Source organism: Mirounga angustirostris, unplaced genomic scaffold (genome assembly GCF_029215605.1).
Source record: "Mirounga angustirostris isolate CCGP_5_RB_7025 unplaced genomic scaffold, mMirAng1.0.hap1 SCAF_2, whole genome shotgun sequence".
NCBI lineage: Eukaryota > Metazoa > Chordata > Mammalia > Carnivora > Phocidae > Mirounga > Mirounga angustirostris.
Window position 1 is genome coordinate 61,354,352 of NW_026991710.1, and position 21,829 is coordinate 61,376,180.

General features: G+C 41.4%; 1 long non-coding RNA gene across 3 annotated transcripts in view; it reads right to left on the bottom strand.

Annotated features, from left to right (window-relative positions):
- LOC135363607 (uncharacterized) overlaps positions 1-15,135 on the bottom strand; it is a 95,342-nt gene extending 80,207 nt beyond the window's left edge. For 2 of the 3 annotated variants that reach the window (XR_010409449.1, XR_010409450.1), the window contains exon 1: positions 14,684-15,135. This is a non-coding gene — a long non-coding RNA (uncharacterized LOC135363607). The remainder of the gene's footprint in view (positions 1-14,683) is intronic. The other variant, XR_010409448.1, reaches the window with a different exon arrangement.
- Between the last annotated feature and the right edge of the window lie 6,694 nt (positions 15,136-21,829).

Sequence of the window (21,829 nt, forward strand, 5' to 3'; positions counted from 1 at the left end):
TCTGAAATCAATACTTAGGTTTCCACTTTCAAAAGCTAAAGAGGGATGCCTGGGTGGCTCAGTCAGTTAAGTGCCGCCTTTGGCTCAGGTCATGATCTCAGGGTCCTGGGATGGAGTCCCACACTGGGCTCCTTGATCGATGCGGAGCCTGCTTCTCCCTCTGCCTGCCGCTCCCCCTGCTTGTGCTCTCTCTCTCTCTCTGACAAATAAATAAAATCTTTTAAAAAATAAAAAGCTAAAGAAAGAACAATGTATACCATAAGTAAGGAGAAGGAAGGAAATAATAAGGACAAAAGTAGAAATCAACAAAATAAAAAAGCAATTGAAGAAATTAACAAAAGTGAAAGGCAACAAAATTGGGGGGGAGGAGCAAGATGGCAGAGGAGTAAGAGACCTAAATTTCCTCTGGTCCCAGGAATTCAGCTGGATAGGGATCAAACCATTCTGAACACCTATGAACTCAACAGGAGATCGAAGAAAAGAATAGCAGCAACTCTGAACAGAAAAGCAACCACTTTCTGGAAGGTAGGACGTGCGGAGAAGTGAATCTGAGGCAATATTCGGGAGGACCCCCGCGGGGAAGGGGGCCTCCGTCAGCCACTTCTGGCAAGTGATAGAGCCGCGGAGCACAAAATCAGAACTTTTAGAAGTCGGCTCTGCTGAGGGACGTCGCTCCAGTAGCTAAGTGGGGGGTGGAACCCTTGCTGGGACAGTGTGGTCTCAGGACCTTTGGGGTCACAGAAAGACTGGGGGTGCCTGAGTGCAGCAGAGCTCCCAGGTATCGGAGCGGGGAAGCCGGCTGCAGAGACGGAGCCGAGGAGTGGGCTGTCAGCTCAGGGTTGCCATAAACTGTGATCCGCAGCACAGTCGGGCCACTGCTCCTCCAGCAGGGACCCAACAAGCGGCAGATCCGGGGAGACTCCCCTTCCTCCCCCAGGAGGAGCGGCGTGGGAGCGCACCGCAGGGATCTGCTGGGTTTGGAGACTCCACCCGGGTCGGGTGCCAGAGATAGAAACGCTCAGGCACAGGCCGGGTGAGCACGGAGTGCAGCCGGAGACCGGGGAGATGGGGGTGATTGACGGATTTTCTCGGGGGGCTCAGAGGAGCGGGGCCGGAGTTCTCGGCTCCTCCGGGGCGGAGATTGGGAGGCCACCATTTTCACCCTCATCCTCCAAAGCCATATGGAAAGCTTGCAGGGAACAAAAGCTCCTGAGAGCAAACCGAGCAGATTACTTAGCCCTGACTGGGAAAGGCGGGGCAATTCCGCCTCCGGCAAAGACATCTGGGAACCACGGCAACAGACCCCTCCCCAAGAAGATCAGCAAGAACAGCCAGCCAAGACCAAGTTTACCGATCAATGAGAACGGCAGGACTCCAGCACTAGGGAATACTGCATATAGAATTCATGGCTTTTTTACCATGATTCTTTAGTCTTTCAGAGTTAATTTTTTTTTTTACTTTCTTTTTTTTTTAATTTTTCTTTTTCCCTTTTTCAACCAACATCTTATCCCTTTTTTTAAAAAAAATCTTTTTTATTTTTCATTTTTAGAGTCATATTCTATCCCTTCATAGTAGTTAACCTTATTTGTGGTGTATATATATATATAACCTTATATAGATATATATACACACATATATATATAAGTTGTTCTCTCATTAAAATTTTGGGATACAGTTTCTTCTAACAGACCAAAATATACCCTAAAACTCTAGTGTATGGCTTTGTTCTAGTCTCTTGCCTGATCACATTCTCTTCTTTTGTTAATCCTCTTCTTTCTTCAACCAACTTCTTATCTTATCAATTCCTTTTATAAAATCTTTTATAATTTTCATCATTACAGTCATATTCCATCCCTTCACCGTATTAACCCTTGTTTTTGTACATATATAAGTTTTTCTTTCTTTAAAATTTTGGGAGACAGTTTTTTCTAACAGACCAAAATACACCCAAAATCTAGTGTGTGGCACTGATCTATGCACCAGCCTGATCATATTTGATCATATTCTATTTTATTTTTTTGTTTGTTTTTATCTTTTTCTTTTTTCTTTCTTTCCCTTTCTTTTCCCCCAGTTTCAGGTCTCTTCTGATTTGTTTAGTGTGTATTTTCTGGGGACGTTGTTACCCTGTTAGCATTTTGTTCTCTCATTTATCTGTTCTCCTCTGAACAAAATGACAAGACGGAAAAAATCACCACAAAAAAAAGAAAAAGAGGCAGTACTGACTGCCAGGGACCTAATCAATACAGACATTAGTAAGATGTTGGAACTAGAGTTCAGAATGACAATTTTAAAGATACTAGCTGGGCTTGAAAAAAGCATGGAAGATATTAGAGAAACTCTTTCTGGAGAAATAAAAGAACTAAAATCTAACCAAGTTGAAATCAAAAAGGCTATTAATGAGGTTCAATCAAAAATGGAGGCTCTAACTGCTAGAATAAATGAGGCAGAAGAGAGAATTAGTGATATAGAAAACCAAATGATGGAAAATAAAGAAGTTGAGAAAAAGAGATAAACAATTACGGGATCACGAGGGCAGAATTCGAGAGATAAGTGATACCATAAGATGAAACAATATTGGAATAATTGGGATCCCAGAAGAAGAAGAGAGAGAGAGGGGGGCAGAAGGTATACTGGAGCAAATTATAGCAGAGAACTTCCCTAATTTGGGGAAGGAAACAGGCATCAAAATCCAGGAGGCACAGAGATCCCCTCTCAAAATCAATAAAAATAGATCCACACCCCGACATCTAATAGTAAAACTTACGAGTCTCAGAGACAAAGAGAAAATCCTGAAAGCAGCTTGGGACAAGAGATCTGTAACCTACAATCGTAGAAACATTAGATTAACAACAGATCTATCCACAGAGACCTGGCAGGCCAGAAAGGACTGGCATGATATATTCAGAGCACTAAAGAAGAAAAATATGCAGCCAAGAATACTATATCCAGCTAGGCTGTCATTGAAAATAGGAGAGAGAAAAAGCTTCCAGGACAACAAAAACTAAAGGGATTTGCAAACACAAAACCAGCCCTACAAGAAATATTGAAAGGGGTCCTCTAAGCAAAGAGAGAGCCTAAAAGCAACATAGACCAGAAAAGAACACAGACAATATACAGTAACAGTCACCTTACAGGCAATACAATGGCACTAAATTCATATCTTTCAATAGTTACCCTGAATGTAAATGGGCTGAATGCCCCAATCAAAAGACACAGGGTATCAGATTGGATTAAAAAACAAGACCCATCGATATGCTGTCTGCAAGAGACTCATTTTAGACCCAAAGACACCCCCAGAATGAAAGTGAGGTGGTGGAAAACCATTTACCATGCTAATGGACACCAAAACAAAGCTGGGGTGGCAATCCTTGTATCAGACAAATTAGATTTTAAACCAAAGACTGTAATAAGAGATGAGGAAGGACACTATATCATACTTAAAAGGTTCCATCCAACAAGATCTAACAACTGTAAATATCTATGCCCCTAACATGGGAGCAGCCAATTATATAAGCTAATTAATAACAAAAGCAAAGAAACACATCGACAACAATACAATAACAGTGGGGGACTTTAACACCCCCCTCACTGAAATGGACAGATAATCTAAGCAAAAGATCCACAAGGAAATAAAGACTTTAAATGACACACTGGACCAAATGAACTTCACAAATATATTCAAAACATTCCATCCCAAAACAATGGAATACACATTCTTCTCTAGTGCCCATGGAACATTCCAGAATAGATCACATCCTAGGTCACAAATCAGGTCTCAACTGGTACCAAAAGATTGGGATCATTCCCTGCCTATTTTCAGACCACAATGCTTTGAAACTAGAACTCAATCACAAGAGGAAAGTCAGAAAGAACTCAAATACATGGAGGCTAAAGAGCATCCTACTAAAGAATGAATGGGTCAACCAGGATATTAAAGAAGAATTAAAAAAATTCATGGAAACAAATGGAAAATGGAAACCCAACTGTCCAAAATCTTTGGGATGCAGCAAAGGCAGTCCTAAGAGGAAAGTATATAGCAATACAAGCCTTTCTCAAGAAACAAGAAAGGTCTCGAATACACAACCTAACCCTACACCTAAAGGAGCTGGAGAAGGAGCAGCAAATAAAGCCTAAACCCAGCAGGAAAAGAGAAATAATAAAGATCAGAGCAGAAATCAATGAAATAGAAACCAAAAGAACAGTAGAACAGATCAACGAAACTAGGAGTTGGTTCTTTGAAAGAATTAACAAGATTGATAAACCCCTGGCCAGACTTATCAAAAAGAAAAATGACCCAAATAAATAAAATCATGAATGAAAGAGAAGAGATCACAACCAACACCAAGAAAATACAATCATAAGAACATATTATGAGCAACTCTATGCCAGCAAATTAGAAAATCCGGAAGAAATGGATGCATTCCTAGAGATGTATCAACTACCAAAACTGAACCAGGAAGAAATAGAAAACCTGAACAGACCTATAAACACTAAGGAAATTCAATCAGTAATCAAAAATGTCCCAAAAAACCAAAGCCCAGGGCCAGATGGCTTCCCAGGGGAATTCTACCAAACATTTCAAGAATTAATACCTATTCTTCTGAAACTCTTCCAAAAAATAGAAATGGAAGGAAAACTTCCAAACTCGTTTTATGAGGCCAGCATTACCTTGATCCCCAAACCAGACAAAGACCCCATCAAAAAGGAGAATTACAGACCAATATCCTTGATGAACATGGATGCAAAAATTCTCACCAAAATACTAGCCAATAGGATCCAACAGTACATTAAAAGGATTATTCACCACGACCTAGTGGAATTTATCCCTGGGCTGCAAGGTTGGTTCAATATCCGCAAATCAATGTGATACAATACATTAATAAAAGAAAGAACAAGAACCATATGATCCTCTCAATAGATGCAGAAAAAGCATTTGACAAAGTACAGCATCCTTTCTTGATCAAAACTCTTCAAAGTATAGGGATAGAGGGTACATACCTCAATATCCTAAAAGCCATCTATGAAAAACCCACAGCAAATATCATTCTCAATGGGGAAAAACTGAGAGCTTTCCCCTTAAAGTCAGGAACGTGGCAGGGATGTCCACTATCACCACTGCTATTCAACATAGTATTAGAAGTCCTAGCCACAGCAATCAGACAACAAAAAGAAATAAAAGGCATTCAAATCGGCAAAGAAGAAGTCAAACCCTCACTCTTTGCAGATGATATGATACTTTATGTGGAAAACCCAAAGACTCCACCACAAAACTGCTAGAACTCATACAGGAATTCAGTAAAGTGGCAGGATATAAAATCAATGCACACAAATCAGTGGCATTCCTATACACCAACAATAAGACAGAAGAGAAATTAAGGAGTCGATCCCATTTATAATTGCACCCAAAACCATAAGATACCTAGGCATAAATCTAACCAAAGAGGCAAAGAATCTGTACTCAGAAAACTATAAAATACTCATGAAAGAAATTGAGGAAGACACAAAGAAATGGAAAAATGTTCCATGCTCATGGATTGGAAGAACAAATATGGTGAAGATGTCAAAGCTACCTAGAGCAATCTACACATTCAATGCAATCCCTATCAAAATACCATCCACTTTTTTCAGAGAAATGGAACAAATAATCCTAAAATTTGTATGGAACCAGAAAAGACCTCGAATAGCCAGAGGAATGTTGAAAAAGAAAAGCAAAGCTGGTGGCATCACAATTCCAGACTTCAAGCTCTATTACAAAGCTGTTATCATCAAGACAGTATGGTACTGGCACAAAAACAGACACATAGATCAATGGAACAGAACAGAGAGCCCAGAAATGGACCCTCAACTCTATGGTCAACTAATCTTCAACAAAGCAGGAAAGAATGTCCAATGGAAAAAAGACAGTCTCTTCAACAAATGGTGTTGGGGAAATTGGACAGCCACATGCAGAAGAATGAAACTGGACCATTTCCTTACACCACACACAAAAATAGACTCAAAATGGTTGAAAGACCTAAATGTGAGACAGGAGTCCATCAAAATCCTAGAGGAGAACACAGGCAGCAACCGCTTTGACCTCAACCGCAGCAACTTCTTCCTAGAAACATCACCAAAGGCAAGGGAAGCAAGGGCAAAAATGAACTATTGGGACTTCATCAAGATAAAAAGCTTTTGCACAGCAGAAGAAACAGTCAACAAAACCAAAAGACAACTGACAGAATGGGAGAAGATATTTGCAAATGACATATCAGATAAAGGGCTAGTATCCAAAATCTATAAAGAACTTATTAAACTCAACACCCAAAGAACAAATGATCCAATCAAGAAATGGGCAGAAGACATGAACAGACATTTCTGCAAAGAAGACATCCAAATCGCCAATAGACATATGAAAAAGTGCTCAACATTGCTTGGCATCAGGGAAATCCAAATCAAAACCTCAATGAGATACCACCTCACACCAGTCAGAATAGCTAAAATTAACAAGTCAGGAAATGACAGATGTTGGCGGGGATGCGGAGAAAGGGGAGCCCTCCTACACTGTTGGTGGGAATGCAAGCTGGTGCAGCCACTCTGGAAAACAGTATGGAGGTTCCTCAAACAGTTGAAAATAGAGCTACTATACGATCCAGCAATTGCACTACTGGGTATTTACCCCAAAGATACAAATGTAGGGATCCGAAGGGGTACGTGCACCTCGATGTTTACAGCAGCAATGTCCACAACAGCCAAACTACGGAAAGAGCCAAGATGTCCATCGACAGATGAATGGATAAAGAAGTGGTATATACATATACAATGGAATATTATGCAGCCATCAAAAGGAATGAGATCTTGCCATTTGCAACGACGTGGATGGAACTGGAGGGTATTATGCTGAGCGAAATAAGTCAATCAGAGAAAGCCATGTATCATATGACCTCACTGATATGAGGAATTCTTAATCTCAGGAAACAAACTGAGGGTAGCTGGAGTGGTGGGGGGTGGGAGGGATGGGGTGGCTGGGTGATAGACATTGGGGAGGTTATGTGCTATGGTGATTGCTGTGAATTGTGTAAGACTGTTGAATCACAGACCTGTACCTCTGAAACAAATAATACATTATATGTTTAAAAAAAAAAAAAGAAGAAGAAGATAGCAGGAAGGGAAGAATGAAGTGGGGAAATCAGAGGGGGAGACGAACCATGAGAGACGATGGACTCTGAGAAACAAACTGAGGGTTCTAGAGGGGAGGGGATGGGGGAATGTGTTAGCCTGGTGATGGGTATTAAAGAGGGCACATACTGCATGGAGCACTGGGTGTTATACGCAATGAATCATGGAACACTACATCAAAAACTAATGATGTAATGTATGTTGATTAACATAACAATAATAAAAAAAATAAAATAAATCATGAAGGAAAGAAAAAAAAGGCAACAAAATTGATAAATCCCTAGGTAATCTAATCCGGGGGAAAAAAAAAAAAGAGGGAACACAAATTTCCTATATCAGAAAGGATCTACAGACTGTATAAATATTAAAAGGATAAGAGAATATTATATACAACTTTATGCCAAAAGATTGAACAATATAAGCAAAATGGACACTTCCTTAAAAAATAGAACTGACCCAAACACCAACAATTAACATCATACTTAATGGTGAAATATTGAATGTTCCCTTCTAAAACTGGGGTCAAGGCAAGGATTTCCATTGTGAACACTTTTATTTCAGATTCTACTGGAGGTCCTAACCTTTGCTATAAGGCAGAAAGAAGAAATAAAAGGCACAAGTTTGCAAAGGAAGAAGTAAAAATGATCTCTAGTTGCATATGACAAAATCGTTTACAAAAAAAAAAAAAAAATCCTAAGCAACCTACAACTGTTAGAATAATAAGTGAATTTAGCAGGGTTTCATGATGCATGGTAAGAGACAAAAAATAATAAGGTCCTTATATACTAGCAGCAAACAATTGAAAATTGAGCTAGACCTAGTAGATAAGTCCTGGAGCTCTAATGGACAGTATAGCAATTACAGACTGTAAAACTGTATTATAGGGCGCCTGGGTGGCTCAGTTGGTTAAGCCACTGCCTTCTGCTCAGGTCATGATCCTGGAGTCCTGGGATTGAGTCCTGCATCAGGCTCCCTGCTCAGCAGGGAGTCTGCTTCTCCCTCTGACCCTCCCCCTTCTCATGCTCTATCTCATTCTCTCTCTCAGATAAATAAAATCTTTAAAACAAAACAAAAAACTGTATTATAAATGAACTTGCTAAGATACTAGATCTTAATGATTCCTACCACAAAATAACACGTGACAATTATGTGATGTGATAGAATCATTAGCTAAGGCTACAATGGCAATCATATTGCAATATATAAATATATCAAATCAACATGTTGTACACCTTAAACTTAGGCAATGTTACATGTCAATTATATCTCAATTTTAAAAAGAAAACTGAACTAGAAACAACTTATAATTTATAATTATATTAAAAACCAAAATATTTAGGAATAAATTTAGCCAAAGGCATGCAAGAACTCTATACTTACTACTAAAAAACACTGTGGAGAGAAAAATTCACTAAGTTTAAATAAATGGAAAGATGTTAATTCTCCCCAAATGGATCACAGATCCTTTGTTATCTAATCATAATCTAAGGAGATTTTTTCATTGACAAACTCATTCAAAAATTAATACAGAAATTCAAAGAACCTAGGATACCTGAAGTATTTTGGAAAATAACAAATTTAGAATACTTACATTATTTACTGACTTCAAGATTTACTATAAAACTAGATTAATCAAGAATGTGAGGTCCTGGTTTAAGGATCAACAATAGATCTGCAGAACAGAATAGAGCCCAGAAATAGGGGCACTTATATGGTCATTGGGGTAAAAAAAAAAAAAGGCACCAAAACAGTTAAATAAGGGAAAGAGTTTTTCAACAAATAAAGCTGTAATAACTAGACGCCCATGTGACAAAAAACAAATCTGGTCCCTTCTTCTTCACCATACAAAAAAGTTAATATTAAATGAATTAGAGACCTAAAGTAAAAGCTAAAATCACCAGGTTTTTAGAGGGAAATGAGAGAGTATCTTTATGACTTGGGAGTAGGCAAAGTTTTATCAAACTGGTCACAAAAAGCAATAAACATAAATTTAACTTCATCAAAATTAAAAACTGCTCATCACAAGCTATCATTAAGATAAATTCACAAGCCACTGATTGGAAGAAAATACTCACAAATATCTGACAAAGGACTGGTATCTAGAACATATAGAAAAAAACTTCTACAATATAATAAGAAAAAGACTGGGGTGCCTGGCTGGCTCAGTCAGTGGAGCATGCGACTCTTGATCTTGGGGTTGTGAGTTTGAGCCCTGCACTGGGTATAAAGAATACTTAAAATCTTCAATAATAATAATAATGATAATGATAATGGAGGAGGAGTAGACAACAACGATGACAACCAATTTTTTAAAATGGGCAAAAGATCTGAACAAATACTTCACAAAAGAAGATATACAAATGGCCAATCACCAAATGAAAAAGTGCTCACTATTATTCATCATCAGGGAAATGCAAAAAACACCATGAGTTATCACTCTACATCCCCAAGAACAGCTGAAATTACAAAGACTAACAATTCCAAATGTTAAGTATGTGGAGCAACCAAAACTTTAATACACTATCAACGGGAGTGTAAAATAGATACAACTTTAGGAAAAATATCTGGCAGTTGTTTTTTTTATAAAACCAAACATATACCTACCCTTAATACCCAGCAATTCCAATCCTAGGTATCTACCCATGAGAAATGAAAACATATATCCACAAAAAGCCTTGTATGAGAATGTTTATAGCAGCTTTACTCCTTATACTCCCAAACTGGATATAGCCCAGGTGTCTACCAAAAGGATAACAATTTGATATATTCATTCAATGGCATACTACTCAGTAATAAAAAGACATGAGCTACTGATACAAGCAACAACATGAATGGATCTCAAAAATATTATGTTGTCTAGACAGAAGCCTCTCACAAAAAAAGTACATACTTTATGATTCTATTTGCGAATTGACTGTGGTGGAAAAAATTAAAACGTGATGGTCTCTGGGGCAAGTGAGAACAGAGAGAGTGGGAAGGAGCATGAAGGAACTTTCTGGGGTAATAGTAATTTTTCATGTTAGGGGTTTGAGTTACACAGGTGTGTGCATTTGTTAAAAGTCAGCAAATGTATACCTAAGACTTGCACATTTTATTAAATGTAAGTTTTACATCAAGAGAAAGAAAACTAAACAGGTTTATCTCTGATTTATGATATGCATGCTGAAGTACTAGGGAGAAGAAAAGTATTTGAAATGCCTCATAAATTAGATAGATTAATGGATAGAGAAACACAGGACTGAATAGATCGTGATAAAAGAAGTCAAAGAAAATGTTAATCGTGAAATTTAGGTGGTGAGGATACAAGGAATCACTATAAAATTCCTTCAACTTTGCTGTATATTTGGAAAACTTTTATAACAAAATATTTGGGGACAAACTCAGTGCATATATTATGAAGACTGGTGCATTTTACTGTATTTAAATGTTACATTGAAAGAAAAAATAAATACTGAATTCTGGTTATTAACAGGCGTGCTGAAGAATTTAGGGGTTTCTGCAATTTTCTTTGAAATGTGTCAAAATTAAAATGGATTGAAAAAGGAGTAGAGGGATAGAATGGATTAATAAAAATTTTTAAAAAGAATAGTAAAAGGTCAGTAGAATCTAGGTCACTGTGTTTTTGCTGTAGAATTCTTTTATTTTTGTCATATGTTTGAAATTTTTCAAAATAAATTGTGAGGGTAAAACTCAGTAAGGGCAAAGTTTCTCTATCACTAAATGAAGAAATTAAAAATAGATATTGGAAACAACAGCCTGCCTCAGTGGATAATGTTAACTTGTTGACTGAGGTGGTCCATTCCCTCCCATCCCACCTTCCCAGTGAGTTAAATTCCATCCTTAGAGAGTAATTCTTTTAACTAAACCTTGAGCCTTGTTGAAATTCAAACAGCTTGATTGTTTCTTATTGTCTCCTTTGGCCTTGTTTCCTACATGCCCCCAGGCTTCTATCCCTAAGTGATATATTCAACCCACGACATTCACTACCAAAATGCATCTGGCTTTCAAACCCAGCTCTGACCTCGAAAGTCTTTGAGCTCCGCTTTTACATAGCCAGCTGATTTGCACTTAGGTACTGGAAATTAAACTGCTGCCACCTCAAAGTCAGTATATTCAAAACCCAAACCATCTTCCTTCCTAACCCCATTTTACTTCCTGTCCCTATTTCTGTTATGAGCACTACCATCCTTCCCAGGGCACAGATTCACCGTATTCACTCATTTCTTCAAACAGTTTTAAAGTTTTAACTTTGAAATGCTTCTGCTAGAGGCATTGAACAAAACAGACGCAATCCTTGTTCTTGAGAGGCTTATAGTGTATTACCACCTAGTTGTTCCTTCTCCCCTTTTCCCTTCCCAGTTTTAATGAATAGATGAGTGATGTTCATTTTATCTTGATGGCTTGCAGGCCCACTGCCCTCCCCCAGCATCCCCCCGAGCTGTGCCAAGCTCCGCGGGGCTTAGGCAGTGCTAAAACCTGGGGGGAGGGGAAGGGCACCATCAATTAATTGTCACCTGGGTTACCACTGGGACATCCATCCATCACTCCTATTTGTGGGCCCCTTCAAGCCCAGTGGCTTAATATCCTATGCCCTGTTTAGGGCATTCAAGTCTTTTCTGAGGCAGCCTCTGTTCCCAATTTACCTGGGACAGTCCTGCTTTATGCTTACTGCCCCAGGGTAATGATCAGTAGGGCTTCCTTTCATTATCAAATGGTCCTAGCTGGGTCAATAAATTAGGAGAGGGTGGTTACCTTCTCCTAAACCACACACAGCCATTTCTAATCTGAGCACTTCTTTCTTCCTAACATGAGCCAGCAGGCCAGAAGAGCCCCCATTTCCAGAACCTCTTTCTAATCTGGGGGTTAAGAATCAACACCCCTCCTCTACTCTTCTAAGAGGGATTGTTTGTCCCAGGGCATTTCCTTTTCCTAAGAGTTTGGACTTCTAGGCATAAAAGCCAAAAAGAGTTGCAGCTTCCTTCCAGTTTCCCCAGTCCACCATTACTCTTGCCCTAGGTTGGGGAGAAGGAAAAGAACAGAGGAAAAAGAATGGGTTTATATCAAAATCTTACCCCAGATTTAGAACCCAGTTATTTGTGCATGTGCTTAATCCCCTCTTCTGACTAAAAGCTGTTTAAGAACAAAGATTTGTCTTTTTTTTTTTAACCCATACTCCTTCCTCCCCCTTTATAAGAAATAAGGCCTTGAAAATTTACATACAACAAAAATTAAAAAAATTTTACAGTAAAATTTAGTACCTAGATTCTAGGTACCTAGATTCTACCAACATTTCACTACTCCTGTTTTAATCTATCTACTCTTTTCACCTACCTATCTTGCATGGTAGGCTCTTTAAATGCCTGAAGATATAAATGTTATCAGTCATTTGCACCTTAGTGTGAATGAGTTTCTGTTCTTTTTCCAGCTATAGATCTAGACAAGGGACGAATGTAGCTGGGTATCTAAGAGATATGATCTAGGTGGGAAAATAGACAACTCAGATAGAGTGGCAAAAACTTCATTCCGTGTTCCTCAAAAAGTTAAAAATAGAGCTACCCTACAACCCAGCAACTGCACTACTACATATTTATCCAAAGGATAAAAACATAGCGATCCAAATGGGCACACGCACCCCAATGTTTATAGCAGCAATGTCCACAACAGCCAAACTATGGAAAGAGCCCAGATGTCCACTGACAGATGAATGGATAAAGATGATGAGGTATATATATACAATGGAATATTACTCAGCCATCAAAAAAAATATGAAATCTTACCATTTGCAATGACATGGACAGAACTAGAGAGTATTATGCTAAGTGAAATAAGTCAGTCAGATAAAGACAATTATTGTATGATTCCACTCATATGTGGAATTTACACTCATATGTGGAATTTAAGAAACAGAACAGAGGACCCTAGGGGAAGGAAGGGAAAAATAAAATAAGACGAAATCAGAGAGGGAGACAAACCATAAGAGACTCTAAACTCTAGGAAACAAGCTGAGGGTTGCTGGAGGGTAGGTGGGTGGGGCGATGGGGTAACTGGGTGATGGGCATCAAGGAGAGCACGTGATGTAATGAGCAGTGGGTGTTATATGCAGCTGATGAATCACTGAACTCTACTCTGAAACTAATAATACACTGTATGTTAATTGATTAAAAAACTTCATTCTGCTCACATTTATCCAACTGAATAGGGCCTCACCTCTTCACTTTCTCACAGAATAGAATCCCGCACCAAGATACTAGAATCTAGTTTTCCCCTTGTTGTTCACTCTCCGTCTCTCTGCACCGTGAGCAACGGCGCCTGTGATTCAGAATTCCGCCAGGCAATTGGCCCAACTCCTAATGAACCACAGTGAATGCAAAACAGGAGCAAGACTTTTAGGGTGCCCTACTCTCAGCTGCCTGAAGAGCATAAAGGTGAAAATAAAAGATCCGCCTACCCCAAAAAGCGCTCCCACATCCTGTAATCATTCTTCAAGTCCTGAATCAAATACTTCCTAATCTCTGAAGGCTTTAGATTCTTCTATACAAATCAACTTCCCATTTCAAAATACCTCGTTTCAAACTCTTACTGACAGAACTGATGAAAAACATTAGTTTTAAAGCCAGACACCCCATATTCCAGATTCAAACCCAGATTCACTTATGCCCCCTCGCACAAGCTACTTGATTATCCTATGCCTTCATGTGCTCATCTGTAAAATGAGGCATATGTACACATCCATATGTGCACACTTTACATCAATGATGCATATATACACATAGTAAATATCTCATTGTATTTGCCAGGAGTTACTCTAGGTGGGAGTGACGGAGCAGTGAATAAGACACACGGTTGGTTCTTGCCCGCTTCCAGGTGCATCGCAAAGAATAATCAACATTAAATAAATGATTGTTAACAACCTTGATTTAGCTCAGCCTGCGCTCTGACTGTGCTTTGGGGACGCGTCTAGAATGCCCACATTTGCACCCACCACTCGGGTCATGTAATTCCCCTCCCAAAGCCCGTCTCCCCCCAGGCCTGCGGGCCCCTGAGCACTCACAGTCGCGGCGGGCGGCGTGCTCCTTACCTTCAGGCCTCGCGGCCCTCCCAGGCCCTGGCGACTGTCCTTGTGGACCACAGGAGGGGCGCCGTGCTGGGGCAGGGACACGTGCAGCGCGTGGTCCCTCTCAGGGCGCGGTCAGAGCCGTGCCACGCCCCCCACCCCGCCGGCCTCAGTCTCCCCGCCAGGTGCCGGTCTGGTCCGCAGCCAGCCGCCCAGCGTGGGCTCTCGCCACACCTCTTCCCCTCTCCTCGCCGCCGCCGTTTGCTCTCAGGAATCCCAAAGACGGAAACGCCGCTAATTAAAGTCTCAGACCTAATTTTTCTCTTTGCCTTGCCCTCATTTGCTCCCGTCGGTGCATTTCCGGTCGGTCCCAGGCCTGCGAGGGGGCGCCTCCTGCCCCCCCTCACCGACCCCAGCGGAGAGCAACCCCCCCCCCCCCAGACGGCAGCTCCCGGGCCGGCCGTTCAGGCTCACCTCGAGGGGAAACACTCCTCATGAGTTAACCAGAAGCGTCCACGGGCGGCACCTGCGCGAGGGGCCGGGAGCCGAGAGAGCAAACCCCGTGCGGCCGGCCTTGCTCTTGGCCGTGAGGCTCACGTCTCACCGCGCGCCCCGGGGCGGGTCCGAGCTCTGCACGCGCGCGCAGCCCCCACCCCCGACGGCGGAGGGAGAAAGGGAAGTCGCCCTGGAGACCCTGAGAGGTCGGTTCAGGCCTCTTCCCCTTGCTTCAGAGCGAGGGAGGCCAGTGCAGGCGGAGGCCTCGTCCCTTCCGTTCGGCCACGAGGCCCCTACGTGAGAGAAAGGCTACTCTCCCGGGTGCCTTTGATAACCTTCACCTCGGGGCCTCCGAAGCTGAAAGAGGCCTCTCCGTTTGAAGCTCTGAAAATATTTTTTAAATGAAGACGTGCCAAAAACAGTTACCAAAATATTTCAATTGTGGTTATTTTAACGATCCTTTATGATCTGCTTGTGCTAGTGTGACTACGTGTATGAGCTCATCTGGAGAGAATGCCAAAGGCCGTATGCGAGGCCCTTGATGGACATGAAGCTGGAACAAACGGGCCTTCTGCTCCTCTGCCAGCCCTGATCCTGGCTTCGTGCCTACCAACGCTCAGAAATGGGAGAGGAAGTAGCCTCAGACTGGGGCATGCGGGAGTGCAGGGGTTGGGAATTAAGCCTGTACGGGAGGCAGCGAGGTCAAAGAGAAGTCTACTGGAGAACCAGGTTCACACTTGGTCCCAGTTTGGATACTTCACCTTCCTCAGCCTCATTGCCGATCTGTAAGCTGAAGAATGTTGAAGGAGGCTATACGGAGAACAAAGATAAAAACAGACTTCTAAAGAAGAAAGATGCCATGGACGTGGGAGGCAGGAATGCATTACTAAATGCGCCCTAAAGATGTTTCCTCCCTCCCTCCCTTCCCTCCTTCCTGAGTTGGAATCGAAATGCTTTAACAGGCAGTTGGCAAAGAACATCATTCATCCCAAATAGGTAGTTTTCCCTGTGCTTGCTATTTATCAGAATCTTGGAATTCCATGCCTCATCCACATTTCCATGTAGCTTGTCTTTATGCATAAACATCAAAAAGGATGCAGCTTGTTACATAAAGGTGTTAGACTGCAGAAGCCTAACATGTGTTGTTGATTCATTACAGAGAGCCCCGCACAGCTTAAAGTCAATCAAATTAACTAGGCGGTACAAGTCAAAAATAGTTTTGAAATGTCATTAATAATTATATCTGTAACAAAATCATATTATTTTTAGATTTCTGGGCAATGTATTTCTGAATTCTTGTCATTGCTCGTGCTCCCCACACTTGCTACTAGGAAAGAGAAAAAGCATTCTCTCTCAGTCTGTCCACACCCTCTCCTGCACGTACTGCCCGGTGACTCACGGGCAGAGGAAACCATCATGATTGCATTGTTTAGCTCCCTAAGCTTCAGCTGTGTGAACTGCCTGTCACTTAACCTGCCTGGATGAATGAGCTCATTAACGAGCCGCTGCAGAGGCCTTCTCAATTGGCTACCCTCCCAGACCCTAGTTGTCTTTCTCCATCCTACGGCCTGTCACTGCCACGGTCAACAAGCCTTCCAAGTCTAGCCAAGCAAGTCCTCACACCCCTCTCATTGTGTACCCTTCCCCCTCCTAGAGAACTTAGGGCAGTTGGAAGCAGTCATCCCAAGCATCCTGCTGAAACTGCACTTTTCACAAAGGCCACCCTTTCTCCAGGACACCACCAACCCCCACCCCCCCTCACCCCGCTGGGTTCCTAGGGAAGGAGGATGGACCTAGTCAGCAATTCTGACTCCTTGCTTTGCCAATGGGCTGCTTCCCCCTCTCTGGTCAGCCCATGCTTGGTAGGAAACCCTGAATTCTTTCATTGTTCCCCCTTACTGTGAAACTGGACAGCCCAGATGGGGGGACAGCCCTCTCTGGGATCTAACTGAGAGGGCTCTGTGGAGTGTGGGGGGAGATGGGTGCCTTGGGGTTTTCCCTTTCCTTTAGGACAGGAATTCCCTTGTCCATATGTCTATCCTGTGGTGAGCATCCATCCATCTTGAAGTCTCTAGGGCAGCCATCCTGGGATTTGCTTTCAAGATTTTACAGATTTAATTACTAGGATCCTGGCTTTTTGTGCCTTGGTTTCTCCTTTCTAAGAAAGGTGAAGACATTTGGATTAAATAAAAGCTAAGTTCAGATTTCCTTTTGTGGACCCCAAGAGCATGGTGCACCTCCCCTTTCTCACACACCCAGTCTCAGTACATTGGCCCCATCCGTCTCCTGTTTTTTCCTTCTTGCTGCCTCTCCAACCAAATACCCCCTGCCACCAATGGCTTCTTCGTCTTTTTTCCTTTTTTGCCGCTCTTGGACCCAGTTGTAAACTTGGCATTATTTCCGTCAGCTTCAGACAGGAGCCATTCGTGAAGGAAACCTGGGACAACACTGAAGACCTCAACTTTTTCTGAATCCTCACCTCCACCTGTCTTTCAGTGACCAAGAGCATCCCAGACCACTTCCATTTGCTGAGGTTCCCAGAATACTTAAAAAAAAAAAATTTTTTTTAATTTTTAACAACACGGGGCTTGAACTCACGACCCTGAGATCAAGACCTGAGCTGAGATCAAGAGTCAGATGCTTAACACACTGAGCCACCCAGATGCCCCCAGAATATATTTTTTAAAAAAATTGATAAAGGTAGGGGCATCTGGGTGGCTAAGTCGTTAAGCGTCTGCCTTCGGCTCAGGTCATGATCCCGGGGTGCCGGGATCGAGCCCCACATGGGGCTCCCTGCTCGGCGGGAAGCCTGCTTCTCCCTCTCCCACTCCCCCTGCTTGTGTTCCCTCTCTCGCTGTGTCTCTCTCTGTCAAATAAATAAAACCTTTTTTAAAAAAATTGATAAATGTCAATAAAGTCACAAAAATTGTGGAATATTCTAAATGTTTACATTAAAACAATTGATCCCTGAGATACACTCACAAAACATTATAGTTGGACTGTTTCTGAAAGATATCTAAAGTCTAAATACAGGTGCATTGTGAATTTGGGGGCTCCAGTCAAAACCTTTATCTATTTCCCTTCAAAGAAATGTCTGCCAGTTCTTCTTCTTCTTATCTAGCTTTCAACCAGCTACTGATAAGTCTGAGCAGCAAAGGCAGCATGTTTGATTCCCCTCTGCCCCCAAGCTGTCAGCCCCACCCCCAGTCGCAGGGCAGTCCTAGTCCCCAGTAGTGTGGAAGACTCTTGATTCCTGCCGCTAGGTGTTCACTGATGACCAGATGGTAGCTGTTAATGTCATTCTTTTTAAAGCGTGACTGGCTTTGCAACAGCACACACAAGGGTATTTTTAAACTAAGCTAATTGTTTTTTTAGCTCTCTTTTTGAATCAGTAAAAGTGTTTTAGAATTGGCATCATTTGAAAGAAGAACAGCAGAATGTTGGTAACTATTGGAGCTGGGAGATAGGTCCTCAAGCGATCAGTATGCTGGTCTCTCTACTTCTGTGTGTATTTGAATTTTCTATAATAAAATAGAATAAAAACAAGTAAATATTCTTGAATCTATATTTGCTCTAAATACTAGCATTTAGAATAAAATATTCTGAATTTCCATTTATAAGTTGAGAAAACAACCTCTTACCTCTTCCTTTTTTCTGCTTTTTAACAATTGTCTTGCTTTGTGGCTGTGTGTGGGTTCTTTTTTAGTACAACCTGAGATATAAAACCTAGTTTATTATTAAATTATGACTTTTACATTAGAAATACTGTTTTAAAGCATTTGACTTTATTGAAAAACATTTATTAAGACTTACTGAGGTACAAACTTCCAGTTATAAAATAAGTGAATCGTCAGAATGTAAATGTACAACATGATCACTATAGTTAATAATACTGTGTTGCATATTTGAGGGGCGCCTGGGTGCCTCAGTTGTTAAGCGTCTGCCCTCAGCTCAGATCATGATCGCAGGGTCCTGGGATCCAGCCCTGCACTGGGTTTCCTGCTCAGTGGGGAGCCTGCTTCTTCCTCTCCTGCTCCCCCTGCTTGTATGCTCACAGCTCTCTCTCTCTCTCTGTGTCAAATAAATAAATAAATAAAATCTTAAAAAAAAATACTGTGTTGCATATTTGAAAGTTGCTAAGAGAAGATCTTAGAAGTCCTTATAAGAAAAAATTTTGTAATTATATGGCTATGGATGTTAACTAGACTTATTGTGATCATTTTGCAATACATACAATATTGAATCATTGTCATACCCCTGAAACTAATGTTATATGTCAATTATACCTAAAAAATAAAAGACAAACAAAAAGACTTACTAAATGCCCTACTGAGGATGCAGAAAGGGGTATGTGAGAAGAAAAAAATAAACAGACTTACTGGTAAGCATGGAGTAGAGGTATCTGTGAAGTCCCAAGGAAAGCTCAAAAGAAGCGGCACCCAGTCTGTCAAGGAGCAATAGGAAAGGTTTCTCAGAGAAGCTAGCTTTTAAACTGGAACTTGAAGGATACAAGGAGTTTCACCAGACTGGGCAAGGGGGAGAAGTGCAAGTGCGGTTATTCCAAGAAGGAATTGTGTGAGTTCAGGTGCCAAGGTAAGGGGCCAGCACATTCCAAGTATGGCAAACACCTCTGTGTGAATCTGCAGTGTGTGCTTTCGTGCAGGGGGTGACAGGGGCAGTAGAGAGGACCTGCCAAGATGAAGTTAGATAGGGAGGCAAAGGCCAAATTCTGAGGAACTTCGGAAACTATGCTAAGAAGTCCAAGCTTTAGTAAGTCTAGGATATGGCTCAGGACTCTGCATTTTAACGTACCTTACATAATTTTGATGTAGGTGGTCCAGAGATCTCGATGTGAGAAATACTACTCAGAGGATGCCCGACATGTGCTTCAGAGGCAAATAGACCTGAGTTCTGGTTTTATTCTGCCTTGTGCTGGCTGTGTGATTTGTGGCAGGCTACCCATGTCCAAATCTCAATTTTCTCACCTATAAAATGGGAATAATAAAGATACCTGCCTCCTAAGGTTATTGTAAGGATTAAATGAGCTACTTAGCACAGTGCCTGGAACATTAGAAGGGCTCAAAATATATTTGTTGCTATTGTTATTTTGCTTTAAAAGTTAACCCTGGCAGACCTGTGGTAGACAAATGGAATTTGGAGAAAGTAACAGAAGATGTAGATTTATAAAATGTCAGGCACAGTATTATATGTGAAGTACCAAAGACACATAAAGCTTGAAACTAACCCTCACACATAAAGTGGGCTAATAAGAGTTATTAGGTCCACTAAGTATGGTTGTGCAGGTTGTGCACTGCACCATAACACTACATCTAAAAAGGGACCATTCAGATTTTAGACATCATAGCTTTGCATATTTATTATAATAATTTTTTGGAGATGACAGCCAAGTGTCTTCTTTTAATAAAATGAGTATAATACAACAATTTTTCAACAGACGAAAATAAAGTGTCTTGAGGAAGGAAGTGGCAGATTGTTATATTAATAGCTCCAAGGAATCATGTTTTCTGGTATCCACACCCTTGTGTAGTCCACTGTCATATTAACTCTGAGCTTGGTTTTAGCCATTGGGACATCAGCAAATATGACACAAGCAGAGCTTGCAGAATTTCCAATTAAAGCCAGCAACTCTGTGATTTTCTAGAACTTTCCTTCATCATCAAAAGATGGCAGTTTCAAGAGCGCCTGGGTGGATCAGTCAGTTGGATGTCTGCCTTCAGCTCAGGTCATGATCCCAGGGTCCTGAGATGGAGTCCCCCCTCAGGGTCCCTGCTAAACAGGGAGTCTGCTTTTCCCTCTGCCCCTTCCCCGATTGTGCGCATGTGCGTGCGCTCTCTCTCTTGCAAAAATAAATAATAAGTAAATAAATCTTAAAAGAAAAAAAAGATGGCAGCCGCTGACCCAAAATAGTTATAGGCACCCCATCTTCATTCAGAGGAGGAAGGAAAAAAGAGATGGAGGCAATGTCAACCAAAACTTCTTTTCTTAGAAAAGTAAACATTTTTTCAGCAACATTTGAAGAGACTTTATTTATATCTTTGACCAGATCTGTGTCACATGGCCATTCCGAGCTGCAAGGGAGTCTAGAAAGTGGGAGAGAGAGAAGCAGCCTTCCCACCGAGCCGGGAGCCCGATGCGGGGCTCGATCCCAGCACCCTGGGATCATGACCTGAGCCAAAGGCAGACGCTTAACGACTGAGTCATCCAGGCGCCCCTGTCATAGAATTTTTAATCATGGATCCCACATGCAGCCATTCTCCTATGAGTACCACAAGGTCATACAACATGGAGACATAAGATACTAACCATTTTTCAAGTAAGATACATGAAAACTTTTTAGAACTAGTTAATGATCTTTGAGGCCAGGCTGAATTCATTTCTATCGAACATTCATAATAATGCCTCTACAGAGAAATCAGAAAATAAATCAAAAGTGCTCCTGGTTAGGGAAAAAAAAAAAAGTCTAAATTATCCATCACCAACTCTTAAGTCAGTGACTGTCAAAGCTTATGACTGAGACTCATTAATAAGAATTTTATTTTACATCATAATCCAGGATACACAATGCACAAATATGTATTTCATAAAAATACCCATCCTTATTTTATGGTATACTCTAATATTTCTATTATATTTAAATTCTTCTTTTAAAAAATTGGTTATGGGGGCGCCTGGGTGGCTCAGTCGGTTAAGCATCTGCCTTCAGCTCCCTGGGATAGAGCCCCGCATCAGGCTCCGTGCTCAGTGGGGAGTCTGCTTTTTCCTCTCCCTCTGCCCCTCTCCCTGCTTGGGCTTTTTTTTTCTCTCTCTCTCTCTGTGAAATAAATAAATAAAATCTTAAAAAAAAAATTGGTTATGACCCACTAAACTAATTTCACCACCCGCTGATTGGCCATGACCTGTAATTTGAAAAGCACTATCATAAGCCGAGGCTAGGAACAACATTTTTCTAGCCACAGGGAGTAGCAGATGCAAAGGCCTTGAGTGTGGAGTTCTCAGGACCTAAGAAGGCCAGCAAGGTTACAGCCCATTGGATGGGATGAGGTGGGAAACATCAGCAGGGGTCTGTCATGAAGTCTGCAGGCCGTAGCCGGAAGTTTGGGATTT